We start from the raw sequence: 16,373 nt of genomic DNA, 5'->3' as shown, positions 1-16,373 counted from the left end.
GACTGATGCTCATCACTCCACTCAATACGTGTGTTGGAAGACACACTGTTATGTCTCACTTTCCATTTTTCCCTTTGGTGCTGCTGAGTCTCAACATTCAGAGGGGCTTTAAGCAAATCATACAAGGGACTAGCAATACTAGAGAAAACTTTGATGTATTGCCTATAATAGCGTAATAGTCCCAAAATGGCTCGAAGCTCACCGACAGTGCCTGGCTGCTTGTTTTTCAGGGCACACACTGCTGCTGTATCTGCCGGAGACAATCCTGCCGAGGTACCTCACTTCCGGCTTGAAGAGGTCACACTTTCGGGATTTGAGTTTTATTCCATTTTCCCTGAGACGTCGCAACACTCGCCTGACGTCCTCAACGTGGTTGTCAAATGTCCCGCTGAAAACAAGAATGTCATCAAGATAGGGGACACATATTTCGTCCCGTAACCCCTCCAGACATTGTTCCATACACCGCTGGAACGCTGCTGGTGCATTCATGAGACCAAAAGGGATTCGAATCCATTCATAAAGGCCCCAAGGGGTCACGAAGGCGGTCAGGTGTTGGCTCCCTTTGGACATGAACCCCTGGTGGCATGCTTTGCCTTGGGCCAACAGCGAGAAGATGGTGTTACCCCCCAAGGCTGTCCACCACGTCCTGTACCCGTGGGATGGGGTGCCGGTCCCACTGCTCACTGAGAGGGATGGTGGTATCCTGGACATGGACCTCATTCACAACCGCTGAAGGAAGGTCTCTTTTAAATATGTTAGATGGGTAGACAGACCCTACTGACTGCACTGTACCAATAATAGTCTTTACTGGAAACCTAATGTCATGGTTAGTAGGGTTCTGGACACTAACAACTATCCTAGGGATAGAACCTGCCTTTACTGAGACCAAGTTCGTTTGTTTCCATAACTCATCTACAGCACACACCTGGGACCCGTCCCAGAGTGCTTCAACCCTTTTGTTACCCAAAAAGCACAGAATAAGACATTTCTTTCCCACTAACTCCCTGACCGAAGGTAATTTGCCACACTGTTTCTTATCTGTACGCTCGACAAATGACTGCTTATGTCTCTTCTGAACGGGGCCACATGTGTGGGGCTTACATTCCATTTTCATAGCACCACTGTAACACTGGCACCTATCTGTCTCTGTGGTCACACCATGTCCCACTGGGGTAACCCTTACTAGTTTAAAGCATGGTTCCTGGCTGAGTTCTGTGCTTTGCAGCCTGCTCTGAAATGTTCACTACTTCCACATTTAAAACAGTGCTGACAATATTCTTTACCTGTCTGAATACAAGAATAACACCTGGGCTGAGGGTGACGGGGCATGTAGTACTGTTGAGGGGCGAACCACTGCTGGAACTGTGCTGCCCCCCTCATCGGCCTGGGACCTGGTGCTGGGTGGTACTGATATGGTGAAGGTGGAGTGGAGACGATCTGTTCAGGGTAGTGGTCAGGTAGGCGTTCAGGTCCTCCGCTGGTGGGCTGAGAAGTGGCTGTTGGTTTCTGAATAGTCTCTTTGATCTGGGACACTTCTGCCCGCAGCTCCTTTAAAAGCATCATCTCTGACCTCATCTCTTTGATCTCTGAAAGGAGTTCATTCGGCACAGTAACATTATTCTGCTTTAAGACTGTCTTCTTCCCAATCGGGGCCGGTGTGTCATCGAACTGGACAGTGTTCACCGTTGTCACCCGTGCAGCAGCATTTTTCTTTTTTTCTTGTCGTTCCTTTTCATTTGCACATGCTATGTTTAATTTTTCTAGCAGTACCTCATCTGATGTGGTGGTTAGCAGGAGGAAAGGTTGCATGTCACTCTGTAACCCTGTCAGAACTGTGTGGAGGAATAAACTCTGGACCAATGTAGGGTCATACTTCAAACCTGATTCGGCCTCTTGAGATGCAAAAAGAATCCTTTGACGGAGATCCATTGCACGGAGTAGAAAGTTCTGCGGGGTCTCTTTATTAGTCTGCACTTCCGATAGTGAGATCGGTGAATCCTTCGTAAAGAAGGTAGGGTGAGGTTTTCTTTCCCTTCGACGTAGCTTCTCAACTGCAGACCTGGTGTTATTGCACGAACCACTGCAGCAATGATCTCATCGCCCTGGTAGCCTTTACTGAGCCCATTTTCTATCTGTCTGATCAAATTAGGAAATGTGAGTTTATCTTTTTGTCCGAACTCACCTATTTGTTCAGATATCTTGAAGTCTTTGCACCAGGGGGCAGTGTCTGGGGGCACTATGCTTCTCTTTCGCACTGCATTTCACCTTTTTCACTTGGTTTGGCTATTCCTAGTTCAATTTTTTATACTTTCAATCAAGTCCTTTACATGTAGCAAATCTGACATTCCTCCATCTTCTAGCTCTAATTCAGCTCTTTCAATGTAGTTTGACACAATATTAATTAGTTGGCCTCGAGTCTTTCCTGTAAGCTGCTCTCTTTTCAGTCCAGATATTTGGATTTCAGCACATAACTCTGACAACTGTTGAAAATTCAGTCCAAATAACTTGCCTTTGATGTCCAACTGTAATTCCTCTAACTCCATTTTCGAGAGGGTACACGCAGTTCAACTGGCCGGATTCACTTCATGGTCTTCCAGTGCCCTCTAGTGGTGGATGTATGCACAGAGATGCAACGAGAGCACATGTAGAGAAAAAAAACAGCAAACTGCGACGCCACCCCGACTGGGTTGATTGGGGATATTCGGCGCGAGCTTCTACCCACGGCGAGTAGACAACACTCGAACGCAAATATCCCAGCGGTTCCTCCAAAATGTTGCGCTCTCCACTATGGTAAGGGAGATACGGTGTTGTGGGATCCAGAAAAAAAACACAAGACAAACAGTGCGATACGTCTCGACTCAACAGTGGTTTACTTCGAATGCCCAGATGTAATGCAAACGTATGCGCACAACAATTTCCTGTCCAACGATCTAAATCGGTCCGACACGAAACACTAACCGAAGCAGACGTTCCTTGTTTAAATAAACATTTTCGATATATATCATTTGTAAACCAATAGAACTACGCGAATGTAACCAAAATATGAAATAAGATACTTTACAACCTGTCACAAAAGACATTTGAAGCGAGTGGTGAACAAAAGTGGACTATTTCGTTGAAAAACGTTCGATTACTTGGGCGTCTTGGTTGACTTTATTCACAACCAGGTGCAGCATTCCGGACAACTACACGGTTACAGGTGGATGTACAGTAAGTGCAGAGAACATGGGCTTCTTGTCAGGAAAGAGGATGTTCGTCTGGTTCTGAAAGAGTTGGATCCGTGATGAGTGTCTTTAAGTCAAGCAAGACGTCTGAGACGACGAAACTACTTCTTGAAAGGGACGGATTTTATTTGGCATATGGATTCATATGACAAACTGAAACCGTTTGGAATTTGCATCAATGGAGCTATTGATGGTTTTTCAAGGAAAATGATGTGGCTCAATGCCTACGTCTGTGTAAGCTCTCAGTCGTACAGGAAGGTTTCTTCAGCCGTCATCTGTACAAATTTGAAGATGTCGGACGTTTCGCCTCATATCCAAGAGGCTTCGTCAGCGAACTAAAGTCTGACTGGTCGTATCGGCTCTATTTATATATCCCTAATGTCCAGACATGGCGGCGCCGGACACAGCTATGATAGGTCCCTACTCTCAGGTTGGGGGGAGCAGAGGACCACTCCCTGTGGCCCCACTGATTGTTCCTACATTCCTGACTAACGACTGGCCCATTTCGAGCACTCCCACCGGTATCACATCATCAGCATTACGAATGTTGCCTAACCTGTTTTGTCTCAGCAGGCTATTGTATGAACGATCCAAATTGAACCTCACCCCACCAGACCGGTTTAATGAAGGATTTTGTTGTTTTATAAGACTCGCTTCTTTTACCCCCCTTTCAAACCATCTATGTTCTTTCGCTAAGATTTTAACCTCATTGTCGTCAAATGAGTGGTTGCTAGCTTTTAGGTGCAAATGTACTGCCGATTGAGGCCCACTTGTATTATCCCTGCGATGTTGATAAAGTCTTTTTTTGAGAATTTGTTGAGTTTCCCCAATGTACTGCTCTTTACAATTTTCATTCTTACAATGTATGGAATAAACTACATTACTTTGTTTTTCATTTGGTAGCCTATCTTTTGGATGCACTAATTTTTGCCTTAACGTGTTTATCGGTTTGAAATAAGGAGGAATTTTGTGTTGCCAAAGGACTCTTTGTAATTTTTCAGAAACTCCTGCAATGTAAGGTACTGCTACTCCTCTCCTTTTTGTATCTTGAGAATTATTGGTTACATTACCTATTCTTTCTTTCTGACATTTGTTGAATGACCACTACCTACACAACAAGTAGTGACCCGAAGTTAATTGGAGGCTACTACATTGAAGTTGTGCACCGTTTGGGAGGTTGTCCTCGAATCGTTCGAGCTGATTTGGGGACTGAAAATGGTCATGTTAAAGGCTTCCAGTGTTTCCTTAAAGGCTTCCAGTGTTTCGTGGTGCCCATACCGCCAGGCAGCACCCTTGACAGTTACTTGGATGGAGCCAGCACCGCCAATCAAAGAATTGAATATTGGTGGGGGTTTCTTAGCAGCCAATGCATGGAATTCTGGTTATCACTCTTCAAAGACCTCAGAGACAATGGCTTCTTTGATGGTGGATTTCTGGACAAAAGCATCCTGCAATTTTGTTGCATGGGACTTATTCAGGTGAATTCATATATTCTGTAGCTCCATTTATGAAATCTGTATTTTTGTATTTGAGAGGGTGTTGATGGGACACAAAAGAAGGTAAATAATCGGATCGTGGAAAGAATCAGAATCAGAATCAGAATCATCTTTATTGCCAAGTATGTAGGACACACAAGGAATTTGTTTCCGGTAGAACACGCTGCACTAGTATCGTTGTCAAAAAAACTGCTAAGTGGCACTATACAGTTCCATTTTGGCTACTGTTGAAAGAGTTCAAAGAGTTAATGGCTTGGGGGAAGAAGCTGTTTAAATGTCTGCTGGATTTGGTGCGCATGGATCGGTAGCGCCTGCCTGAGGGGAGTAGCTGGAAAAGGTGGTGGGCAGGGTGCGGAGGGTCCAGTAGGATTTTCCGCGCCCTAGTTTGGATTCTTGCAGTGTGCAAGTCCTCGAGAGTGGGTAGGGCGGTGCCAATGATTTTTTCCGCCGTCCTAACTGTCCGTTGAAGTCGGATTTTGTCCATTTTTGTGGCGGCCCCGAACCAAACGGTGATGATGGTGGTCTGTGTGTGTGGGGACATAGGATGAAGGTGAAATGATCAAGGTAAACAAAGATGAAGTGCAGCGTGTTCGACCGGAAACAAATTCCTTGTGTGTTCTACATACTTGGCAATAAAGATTATTCTAATTCTAATGAAGGAAAAGTGGGGATGTGCAGAGTGGTGAACATGAGAGTGACGAGTGTAAGGCAGAAAGGAGGGAGCAGGGAGAGAAAAGGAGTCTCATTCTATAATTTCTTGCTAATAAGAGCTGCTATGACTGTGCAACTCTTCCTAAATCTGTCTGTATATGTATGCGTACCAAATCCAGCAGACATTTAAACAGCTTCTTCCCTCAAGCCATTAACTCTCTAAAAAGTAACCCAAATAGAACTGTATAGTGCCTCCATTTTTCTCCATTTTTTGATGAGACTAGTGCAGCGTGTTCTACAGGAGACAAATTCCTTGTGTGTTCTACATACTTGGCAAAAAATATGATTCTGATATTACTCCCAACAGGATGAGTTGGATGATACTGCCCGTGTTTGGAACAGCCATCTCATCAGGCCCTCAAAGAACATAAATGTCCCCAGTGGTCAGCCCAACGTGATGTATTCTTTACCTGAACTTTATGGCACAAGGGACTTCCTCTCCACAGCTGACAATGAACAAGTTCAACATGCAAAAGCCAGTGTGTCTTCCGTTTAACTATGCCTTGTGATCCGGATGTATTTGCATTGTGTGCTTCCTTAATGGCCCAGTCTGGTCTGATGCAACCAAAAGTGCCGTATCAGGCTGTGAACTTGTACTTGCACCTCAGAGAGGCCTTTACTGCAACTCTAAATTAGAAGCATGATGTTTTCAGGGGTCAGAGACATTAACCTTTGGTGAAAGCATTTTTGTTTCCATATACCAGTCATACTGGAATTATATTACATTAAAATTTAAACATGAATTACTCACAGCAATAACCATATATTTTTGGGTGTGCGTTTGGGTGAAACCATTATATGGCTCCTCAACTGGTTCGAAGTAACATTTATTGAAGGCTGAATCTGGCGACCATTGCCATTTTTCAACCCTTTGTTCATCATTTCTCTTATCACTTCACTTTAAATGGATAATTGGGATACATTTGAGGACTAATAATACATAGCAATCACAATTTAAATCATTTTTGTCTGCAGTTTTTCTTACTGTATAAGGAAAGCATATTTGATCAATATGAAATGTTCATTTGTCAAATCATTCTTGGTGTCAATAAATATACTGTCTTGGTTGCTGATTTTAACCACAAATACTTAACCAATGTGGATCCTGAATAGTATTCCTGCATCCCAGTACACAATCACCTGCCTGTAAATGATAACATAATTGTCACTCTTCAATTTCGTCAGCAGGTGGTGTCTTGTGTTTAAAAAAAACATGAATTATTTGGAACAAATTTTATTAACATTGACATTCGTATGAAGAGCAAACGCAAACATATAAATGGAATACAATATCAAGTACAAAAATAACTGCTTTTGTTTGAACAGTGCAAATATTTGCAACATTACATGACATATCAACTTCAAACCTTTGGGTCAAACTGAAAATGGCACCATACCCGAAAACATTAGGAGAATAAGTGATATTGAAAATGGAATGAATGGATAATAACCATGAAATCAATTGTAGACACAAATGGGAAATACAACTGTAGACTGCCCTACGCAAGGTTGACCATGACAGATGTTTTACATCTCAAACTACAAATAATGAAATGCTCCTAAACTTATGTGTGTGCATGTGTGTGTAGACATAAGAGAGTTAAGAAGCATTTCTAGTCTTTTTATGTATAATTAGTACCGTTTAGTACGATACCCGGTTATTACGATAATCCGGTTATTTCGGTGCTCCTTTTCATCCCCCGTCGGCCATTTTTGTTGTTTATATCGATATATCTGTCGCGCCATTGGTCGACTTGGTCACGTGAGCCGCCATCGGTCGCGCTATTGGTTGACTTGGCCATGTGACTTTGTCACGTGACACGCCATCGGTCGCGCCATTGGTCGACTTGGTCACATGTCTTGGTCACGTGACCAGCTCTTGCTAGCAGACGCCATTTTCAGACAGCAGCTCGTGTGTATCAGACGGCAGCTTGTGTGTCTTCAACATATACGGACAACATATACAACGCTGACGAAACTGGTTTGTTTTACAAGCTGCAGCCAGAGAAATCCTACGTCTACAAGGATGAGGATTACCGCGGGGGTAAACGTTCAAAAGAAAGACTTACAATCATGCCGTGCGCTAACATGACGGGTACCGATAAATTACAATTTACATATTGTTATCGGGAAATCAAAAAAACCAAGGTGCCGACATTGCATCGTATGTTGCAGTCGACAAAGACATTGCGACATTCCCAAGCTCATCAGATGCGGATATCGCAGCAGAGGTCAAAGCGATTCCCGTGATGATGACGATGAAGAAGTAAAGAGTTTGATGGTTCTCTTTATTTGTAAGTAGGTTCGTTGTCAGATCTCCCAGGCAGGTGACGGGCAGAGCTTGATCGTGGCGTGGAGTCGAGCAAGTCGTGCCGTGATGTCCGTCCGACGCCCGGCGTTAGCCGGGCGTGAGTCCGAGATGAGTCTGCCCCGTGGTTCGCCCAATCTCTCTGTCCCGCGAAAGCTCCTTTTATACAATTTTCAAGTGTGTGCTATGCGTCAGGGTGAGACGCACATCAAGGAGATCAAGGAATTGAAAGACATGAAAGGGTTGAAAAGCGCACTTCAAAATCATACACACGTGTGACGCAACAGGGCTCCCCTCCTGGATCCGAAGTCGGTGAAAGCGATGAAGGGCGCAGAGCTTGATCGTGGCGTGGAGTCGAGCAAGTCGAGCCGCGATGTCCGTCTGACGCCCGGCGCGAGCCGGGCGCCTGAGCGGGTCTGTGCAAGTCTCTTTGGGTCTGTGAGTCCGAGATGATTCTGCCCCGTGGTTCGCCCAATCTCTCTGTCCCGCGACCGCTCCTTTTATACAATTTGCAAGCGTGTGCTATGCGTCAGGGTGATACGCACATCAAGGAGATCAAGGAATTGAAAGACATGAAAGTGTTGAAAGGCGCACTTCAAAATCATACACTCGTGTGACGCAACAGGGCTCGTGTCGGCCATGAAGCGTCTTCCCGAAGTCCGATCGTGGACATAAGCGATGTCCGACGATGTGCGATCGTGGACATATACGATGCGGGTAGTTGCAGAGTCGCCAGGCGAATTGGACGATGTCGGCCATCAGGGTGCGGCAGGTTTCACGGTGGGGTCGGGGCGCCCACGGGTGGTGGCGGCCCATCGGGAGCTCGGCTTGAGGGGTCTTGCTGTGAAGATGCCGGATTCACGGGCGGCTGGGAAATCTGGTTCTTTCCATTTGGAGAGTTGATTGGGCTGAGGAGGAGGGGAAAAATGCTCCTGGCTGGCTCGCCAATAAAGAGTTTGATGGTTCTCTTTATTTGTAAGTAGGTTCGTTGTCAGATCTCCCAGGCAGGTGACGGGCAGAGCTTGATCGTGGCGTGGAGTCGAGCAAGTCGTGCCGTGATGTCCGTCCGACGCCCGGCGTGAGCCGGGCGTGAGTCCGAGATGAGTCTGCCCCGTGGTTCGCCCAATCTCTCTGTCCCGCGAAAGCTCCTTTTATACAATTTTCAAGCGTGTGCTATGCGTCAGGGTGAGACGCACATCAAGGAGATCAAGGAATTGAAAGACACGAAAGGGTTGAAAAGCGCACTTCAAAATCATGCACACGTGTGACGCAACAGAAGAACCGACTGAATGCACGCCTTTTGCAACATCGACAAAAGTGTTGTTTATATTAAAATATAAAAATGGGAAGCAGAAGATTGATGACTTTTTTAAATAGCATACATACATACTAATTGCAGTGTTATGTACATGTACTGTTATATGAATGCAAGCGTTTTTTGCAACAATGTTTGTTGTTTTGTCTGCTGAAGCGTGATGATTTTGAAAATGACTCTACATTCCATACTGTGCATTAAAGGTTAACCAACATCACTTTTTGTGTTTCTTAACTGACAGAAAAAGGTTTTATAGCATCTACAATACCCAAAACACGCAGTATAATAAAACATGACTTCATGTCACGCCAAGACGTCAGACGTCTTGCATTGCTGGAGAATTCAAATAATGGCTTCAGATTCGGAGAATATGCTTTCTTGTTACACATCCATTCATGGATATGATTCAAATACAGAAGAGAAATAGTAAAGCATACATGTTTGCAATCGATTAAAGATTTACTGTATACTGTATCCTATGGAGCCTGGGGGCCCTCTACTGGCGGCTTCAGGATGCAACACGGTTCTCAGACAAAAAGCTGTTGTTACGTCACAGCTGCGCGCCGGCATTCTATTCAGGCACTCTCGAACTGTCACGTAAGTTATGTAAACGTTTTGGTTTTTCATCCATGTACAGTATTTAATTGTGTTGCATCCAGTTATCTTTATTGCTTGCAACAATCACTGTTTTTCATATGATTGTACATGCTGGCTTTCGTGGCTTCGTGTGAATAGAACTTGACGATTTAGCATTGGTTGGTTGCATTTTTGAAAGGAAATAGTCATGAAAAAGTGTCAAGACGTTTTTATTTTATGCACAACTTTATTTTTCACTTCACTACTGTACAAAAAAACATGTAAGATACGCAATCCATGAACCCAATGATGAAATTACATGCCATAACAAAGATTCTCCATTTACGCATCCCCCCCAGGATCGGTTATAACGATATCTTTTTCCGACTCCCGAGAATATCGATATAACGAGACTTTACTATATATATATATATATATATATATATATATATATATATATATATATATATATATATATATATTTTTTACACACACCTGTATTTTTATTTTATTTTTTAATAAGGGAGTAATATAACCTGAGCCCTGCTCAGGAGAGTTTTTAGGTTTAAAGGATGTCCATTTCTAAGTAATTACTGTACAAGATATTGTCAAACTCTGTGCGGAATTCAGGGTAAGAGCTATATGTGCATGGTACTTCGAGTGTAACTCCACAGGTATGAGCAACAGGCCTTCTTTTGAGTCCACTTTCACTATTGAAGCTCACTAGAATTTTGTCAACACAGATCACAGAGGAACCAGTCAAGAAACGCAGGATTTTTTCAGCTTTTGTTTGATCAGCATTTTTCACATAACGCTAGTTATAAGATAGTTATAGGTTGCTTGCTCCGCCTGAGAAAATCCCATCTTTGTTGTTTCAATCAATTGCAACACTCTTTTGCCTGTTGCCTTCTTTGAATCATATAGGGACAACACACTTTCTTTATCCGGTAATGTGTGGCGTCACACGTGTGTATGATTTTGAAGTGCGCCTTTCAACCCTTTCATGTCTTTCAATTCCTTGATCTCCTTGATGTGCGTCTCACCCTGACGCATAGCACACGCTTGAAAATGGTATAAAAGGAGCTGTCGCGGGACAGAGAGATTGGGCGAACCACGGGGCAGAATCATCTCAGACTCATCTCAGACTCATCTCGGACTCACAGACTCAAAGAGACTTGCAAAGATCCGCTCAGGCGCCCGGCGTTAGCGGACGGACATAACGGCACGACTTGCTCGACTCCACGCCGCGATCAAGCTCTGCGCGTCACCTGCCTGGGAGATCTGACAACGAACCTACTTACAAATAAAGATAACCATCAAACTCTTTATTGGCGAGCCAGCCAGGAGGATTTTTTCCCTCCTCCTCAGCCCAATCAACTCACCAAATGGAAATAACCAGATTTCCCAGCCGCCTGTGAACCCGGCATCTTCACAGCAAGACCCCTCGAGCCGAGCTCCCGATGGGCCGCCACCACCCATGGGCGCCCCGACCCCACCGTGAAACCTGCCGCACCCTGATGGCCAACATCGTCCAATTCGCCTGGCGACTCTGCAACTAGCTGCATCGTATGTCCACGATCGGACATCGCTTATGTCCACGATCGGACCTCGTATATGTCCACGATCAGACATCGTTGGACATCGCTTATGTCCACGATCGGACTTCGGGAAGACGCTTCATGGCCGACTCGGCCGCCGACGTCAGCGTTCTTCCTCAGCGTCCTGCAGAGCGCCATGGCAGCGCGATCATCGTCACCGTCGCCGATGACCGGCCTGTCCGTGCCCGGCAGCATGGCCAACCCCACGCACCTTCGTCCTCACAATCCCTCATCGATTCTCCGACTTGACCGATCCCAGCCAAACAACTCACGGTGAGAAGACCTTCCGGCATCGACGCGACGGCCGCAAGGAAAGTTTCCATCGATCGACTCAAATTGGCAGTCGTAGAGCACTCTTTGCCGTGCTCCCGTACAACAACTTCAGGCACCACGAAACCTCCTCGGCAACCTCCCCACCGACGCCTGCCACGCCCGGTGCCCGTCATCTTGCCTGGCCTCACCATGTCGCAGAATGACTTTTGTTTTTATTTCTTTTTCCTTCATCGCTTTCACCGACTTCGGATCCAGGAGGGGAGCCCTGTGGCGTCACACGTGTGTATGATTTTGAAGTGCGCCTTTCAACCCTTTCATGTCTTTCAATTCCTTGATCTCCTTGATGTGCGTCTCACCCTGACGCATAGCACACGCTTGAAAATGGTATAAAAGGAGCTGTCGCGGGACAGAGAGATTGGGCGAACCACGAGGCAGAATCATCTCAGAATCATCTCAGACTCATCTCAGACTCATCTCGGACTCACAGACTCAAAGAGACTTGCAAAGACCCGCTCAGGCGCCCGGCTAACGCCGGGCGTCGGACGGACATAACGGCACGACTTGCTCGACTCCACGCCGCGATCAAGCTCTGCGCCTCACCTGCCTGGGAGATCTGACAACGAACCTACTTACAAATAAAGAGAACCATCAAACTCTTTAAATGTGTATAGCAAACCTCCCAATATTGCTGCAAAACAATCTAGTACGTATTTTGGCTCTTGGAGAAGGGCTTTATGAGCCATTGTTTCAATGGAAGGCTGTAAGATGTTCTTTGGCGGGAGGTGATGGGAACCCATCCTTGTAAAAACATCAAGTAAGTCCTGTTCATCGTTGTACTAAATTCATCCTGTTTACTTGATAACTAATGTTAAGCAGATTCCTTACTTACAGACAGTGTATTGTAGGTGTTCAAATACCTGACATGTTTCGGCGACTACTTCCGCCTTCGTCAGAGTGTCACGGATGTTGCTGTGACGCGCCATTTTCAGCTAGCACAAAAGAGAAAACCACATCATGGACTGGGAGAAGGCCAGAGTCATCCGCACCGAAGACAACAAACATCAGCGCTGGATCAGGGAGGCCATTGAAATCCGAAAGCGAGGACCAAGGACCATCAACAGGGATGAGGGAGCTTACATGCTCTCTACTACCTGGAGCAGCATCCTGGAGGGACGAGCGGGGGGCGTGGCTTGCCTGTCAGTTCTGACAGGTAGGTCACGCCCTCATAGCAACACCAGCTGAAAATGGCGCGTCACAGCAACATCCGTGACACTCTGACGAAGGCGGAAGTAGTCGCCGAAACATGTCAGGTATTTGAACACCTACAATACACTGTCTGTAAGTAAGGAATCTGCTTAACATTAGTCCTCTTCATCGCTTTCCTCCATTGTGCCCTGGAGGCCCTTCTCAACTGCCGACCTCTCAATAGGGGGAAGGTAGTTAAGGGATGACGAAATTAGGATATCGGTGTCAACTGCGTCTATGCCATGGATGCAGGCTAATATGAAAGCCTTTGACAGCCTCACTGGCATGACTCCATGGTCTGACAATCCTTTCATCCAGATTCGCCCAACCGCTTGCCATTCAGCCTCACTAAAATCTGGCCTCAGCCTTGGAACCCGCTCCATTTCCCCTTCACATTGTTCAAGAAACTGCTCCCAAAATGCAGTATAACCCTCCATTAAGACACCAGCGTCATCAATAGCATTTTCATTGACAAACTTTAGCTTTAAATTAAATTCCATTATAATGCTGTCCATAAACACAGACAAAAGATCATCAACAACTTTTACCCAACGAATGGAGGTATGCCACGTTGTCCTCTGAGCTCCTTAATTGCTTGGTGAGGTTGAAGGGGATTGCTGACGTGAAATTGAGAGAAAGTCTTCCGGTAAACAACATGCTCCGTTTTCCTGTGAATATTCAAAAAATATTAAAAAGGTGGCAGAGCTGAAATATGAAATGAACTCCACCATATTTGTGCGAAGAGCAGAATGATACCGCATCTTTTTAACATTCCCGCATTCAAGACTCAGAGAATGTACACTAAACGTGCATAATAATAATAATAATAATAATAATAATAATAATAATAATAATAATAATAATAATAATAATACATTTCATTTCCAAGCGTCTTTCAAAACTCTCAAGGACACTTTACAGTCACAACATATTTTTTCTGCGGGGGAGCAGCGGCAGCCACACGCGCCAGCGTTCACTCAACCTGGAAGTAACATAAAGTCATGACAAAAGACTCTTCCTATATAACTTAACACTTGTGTAAAATCATGAAGTAGTTGAGAGAAATCAGTTACTTCACAATGAGACCTTCCCTCTAAAATCTGAGCTCCCTCCTCTTGTAGGGATTGTACAAGAGGAGAGAAATGTCAAAACGGAAACAACCAACAATATTTCAGAAACAGACAAGTACAACTATATACTGATATTAATTAGCTGAATATTTCACTCTTTCAAATATGTATCTCAACACCAGAGTTATTATTTTTACCTTACCCAAATGATTACTGCAGACTCATCCTGATCTCTTCTAAGGCTGTCATCTGGACACCATACAACGGTATCTTCTTCTTCACAGACCGCATGAGAGATGCACCCCAGCTCCGTTTGAGGCTGGGCATCAGGAACTGGTCTGTCCAGGTCAATGATTTCTAAGCAACCATCAGAGAAATCTGTGGAATTTGGGAGGTCAATCCAAATGCCATCCTGTTCATTTGTGTTGGTGTCCTGCCCTTTGCCAATGTCAATGTCATTATTTGCTGTTGGAGTTGAATGAGACGGTTGGGCTTCTCCTGCCCCTTCTGCAGTCATTCGTCTTTGTCATGTAATGGTAAACATTATGTATTGATTTGGTGTTGTACAAACAATACATTTTAGGATTCTACTTCAGAAACACTATTAGATTGTTGTGAATTATCCCTCAAATGCATATTCATAGCTAGGACACAGGTTTTCAGTTTTTTAAAGGGCAAAACTACTTCACTGCTGTTTTACTTTAATCCAATATAAAAATATCACCAAGTGGTACAAACCTGTTCTCCCGTGTCACTTTCAGACGAGTGTCCATCATTTGCCTCATGATGAGATCCACCTTCAATCAGTTGCACACTTTCTCCCACCATGTTGGTGACAGATGAATGAGCTTCACTGCATTCATCCAAATGAGATGTTGAAGTATTTTCTTTTGTGCCAATGTAAAATCTTAACAGTTTCAATTTGTTTTTTTCATAGAGTCTGCCAATTGTTTCATCTAAAGCAATGTGAGAAGGTTTCTTCAGCCGTCATCTGTACTTTTCGAAGGTGTCGGACGTTTCGCCTCCTATCCAGGAGGCTTCGTCAGCGAACTAAAGTCCACTCCCTGTGGCCCCACTGATTGTTCCTACATTCCTGACTAACGACTGGCCTATTGGCCGTTCTGGTGGGGTGAGGTTCAATTTGGATCGTTCATACAATAGCCTGCTTAGGCAAAACAGGTTAGGCAACATTCGTAATGCTGATGAGGTGATAGCGGTGAGAGTGGGGCAAATAGGCCAGTCGTTAGTCAGGAATGTAGGAACAATCAGTGGGGCCACAGGGAGTGGTCCTCTGCTCCCCCCAATCTGAGAGTAGGGACCTATCGTAGCTGTGTCCGGCGCCGCCATGTCTGGACATTAGGGATATATAAATAGGGCCGATACGACCAGTTAGACTTTAGTTCGCTGATGAAGCCTCTTGGATAGGAGGCGAAACGTCCGACACCTTCCAAAAAGTACAGATGACGGTTGAAGAAACCTTCTCATCGATGGACTACTCCTGTACGACTGAGAGCTTACACAGACCTAAAGCAATGTGGTTTCTTTTGAAATCACAGACCTCAAAAGTAAAGTCTTCAACAGGTCCTGGTTGAGCTTCCACCTGGGAAAAATAGCCCTTTTCCCAGCTTCAAAATCTGAGCGACAGTTGCTGTTTTTTCCATGATGGTATGCCTTGTTCCCCCACCTTTGCTTGTCCTCACTTGATGGTAATCGTTGCCATAAAAATGGAGCCACCCAATTTCTATCTTCCTTTGAGTCTTTTATGCAGAAACATTGTTATGTCTTGCCATCCCATCAACATGGTTTTGGAGTACTCCCAAAGTCTCACCCAGTACACCTTTTTTCCTTGATCTTATTTTGCCTCTTAATTTTTGGAGGAGCAGTTCATTATCACCACTGGACATTTTCTGATGACAAAAGCAAAGGACAGCTATTCGATCACCATAAGAAGTGATATATTTACCCATTTGCTCTTCGGTCATCATATCAATTACTGCCATATCAACCTGCAAAGATAAATTGAGAATAAATACTTGACATTTTTATTTAATTATCTATAACTTTTAATAAATTTAACATATTCACATGAGTGATGGGAAACTACAGTCATCATTTGTATTCAATATTACACGAGAATAGTACATTAGGTAGCGCTAGTACATTTAGTAACTGTAATATCGATTTTAAATTGTGTTAATAACCTCATTATTAAAATACAATTAACATTACAGGTAGAGTAGATAGAAATGTTGGCTTCACTTTCACTTTATTGACCTTCTACTACCAATACTATTTCGAAAAAAATGTCCATGTTTCTCTTGTTTTGCTTATTATATCAGACTGTGTAGCTGTATGCCCACCTTGTCGCTTTTCATACGTGTAATGTCCATGTGAGGGACATTTCTTGACTGCAAGAAGTGTTCCAAGTCTTCCTCCATGATGCGCCGAGTTGTTGCCTTCTCTCAATAAGCAGCGCACGCGAGCGACTACCTGAGGCAAGCTGACCCGGAAGTACATGAAATGTAATATTTATTCTACACATTTTTACAGCATTGGA

General features: G+C 44.4%; 1 pseudogene across 1 annotated transcript; it reads right to left on the bottom strand.

Moving 5' to 3' along the window:
• Positions 1–10,138: 10,138 nt before the first annotated feature.
• LOC148888043 (uncharacterized) lies at positions 10,139–16,300 on the bottom strand (annotated as a pseudogene). The gene is made up of 8 exons (XR_016117213.1): positions 16,177–16,300; positions 15,341–15,822; positions 14,555–14,772; positions 14,393–14,403; positions 14,014–14,337; positions 12,857–13,532; positions 12,178–12,322; positions 10,139–10,619 (listed from the first exon to the last, which is right to left on the bottom strand). The product of XR_016117213.1 is annotated as an uncharacterized LOC148888043 (transcript).
• Between the last annotated feature and the right edge of the window lie 73 nt (positions 16,301–16,373).

Source organism: Hippocampus bargibanti, linkage group LG14 (genome assembly GCF_051943395.1).
Source record: "Hippocampus bargibanti isolate YZ-2025 linkage group LG14, ASM5194339v1, whole genome shotgun sequence".
NCBI classification, from domain to species: Eukaryota; Metazoa; Chordata; class Actinopteri; order Syngnathiformes; family Syngnathidae; genus Hippocampus; species Hippocampus bargibanti.
The sequence above is the reverse complement of the archived record's forward strand: the minus strand, read 5'-3'. Positions and strand labels throughout refer to the sequence as shown.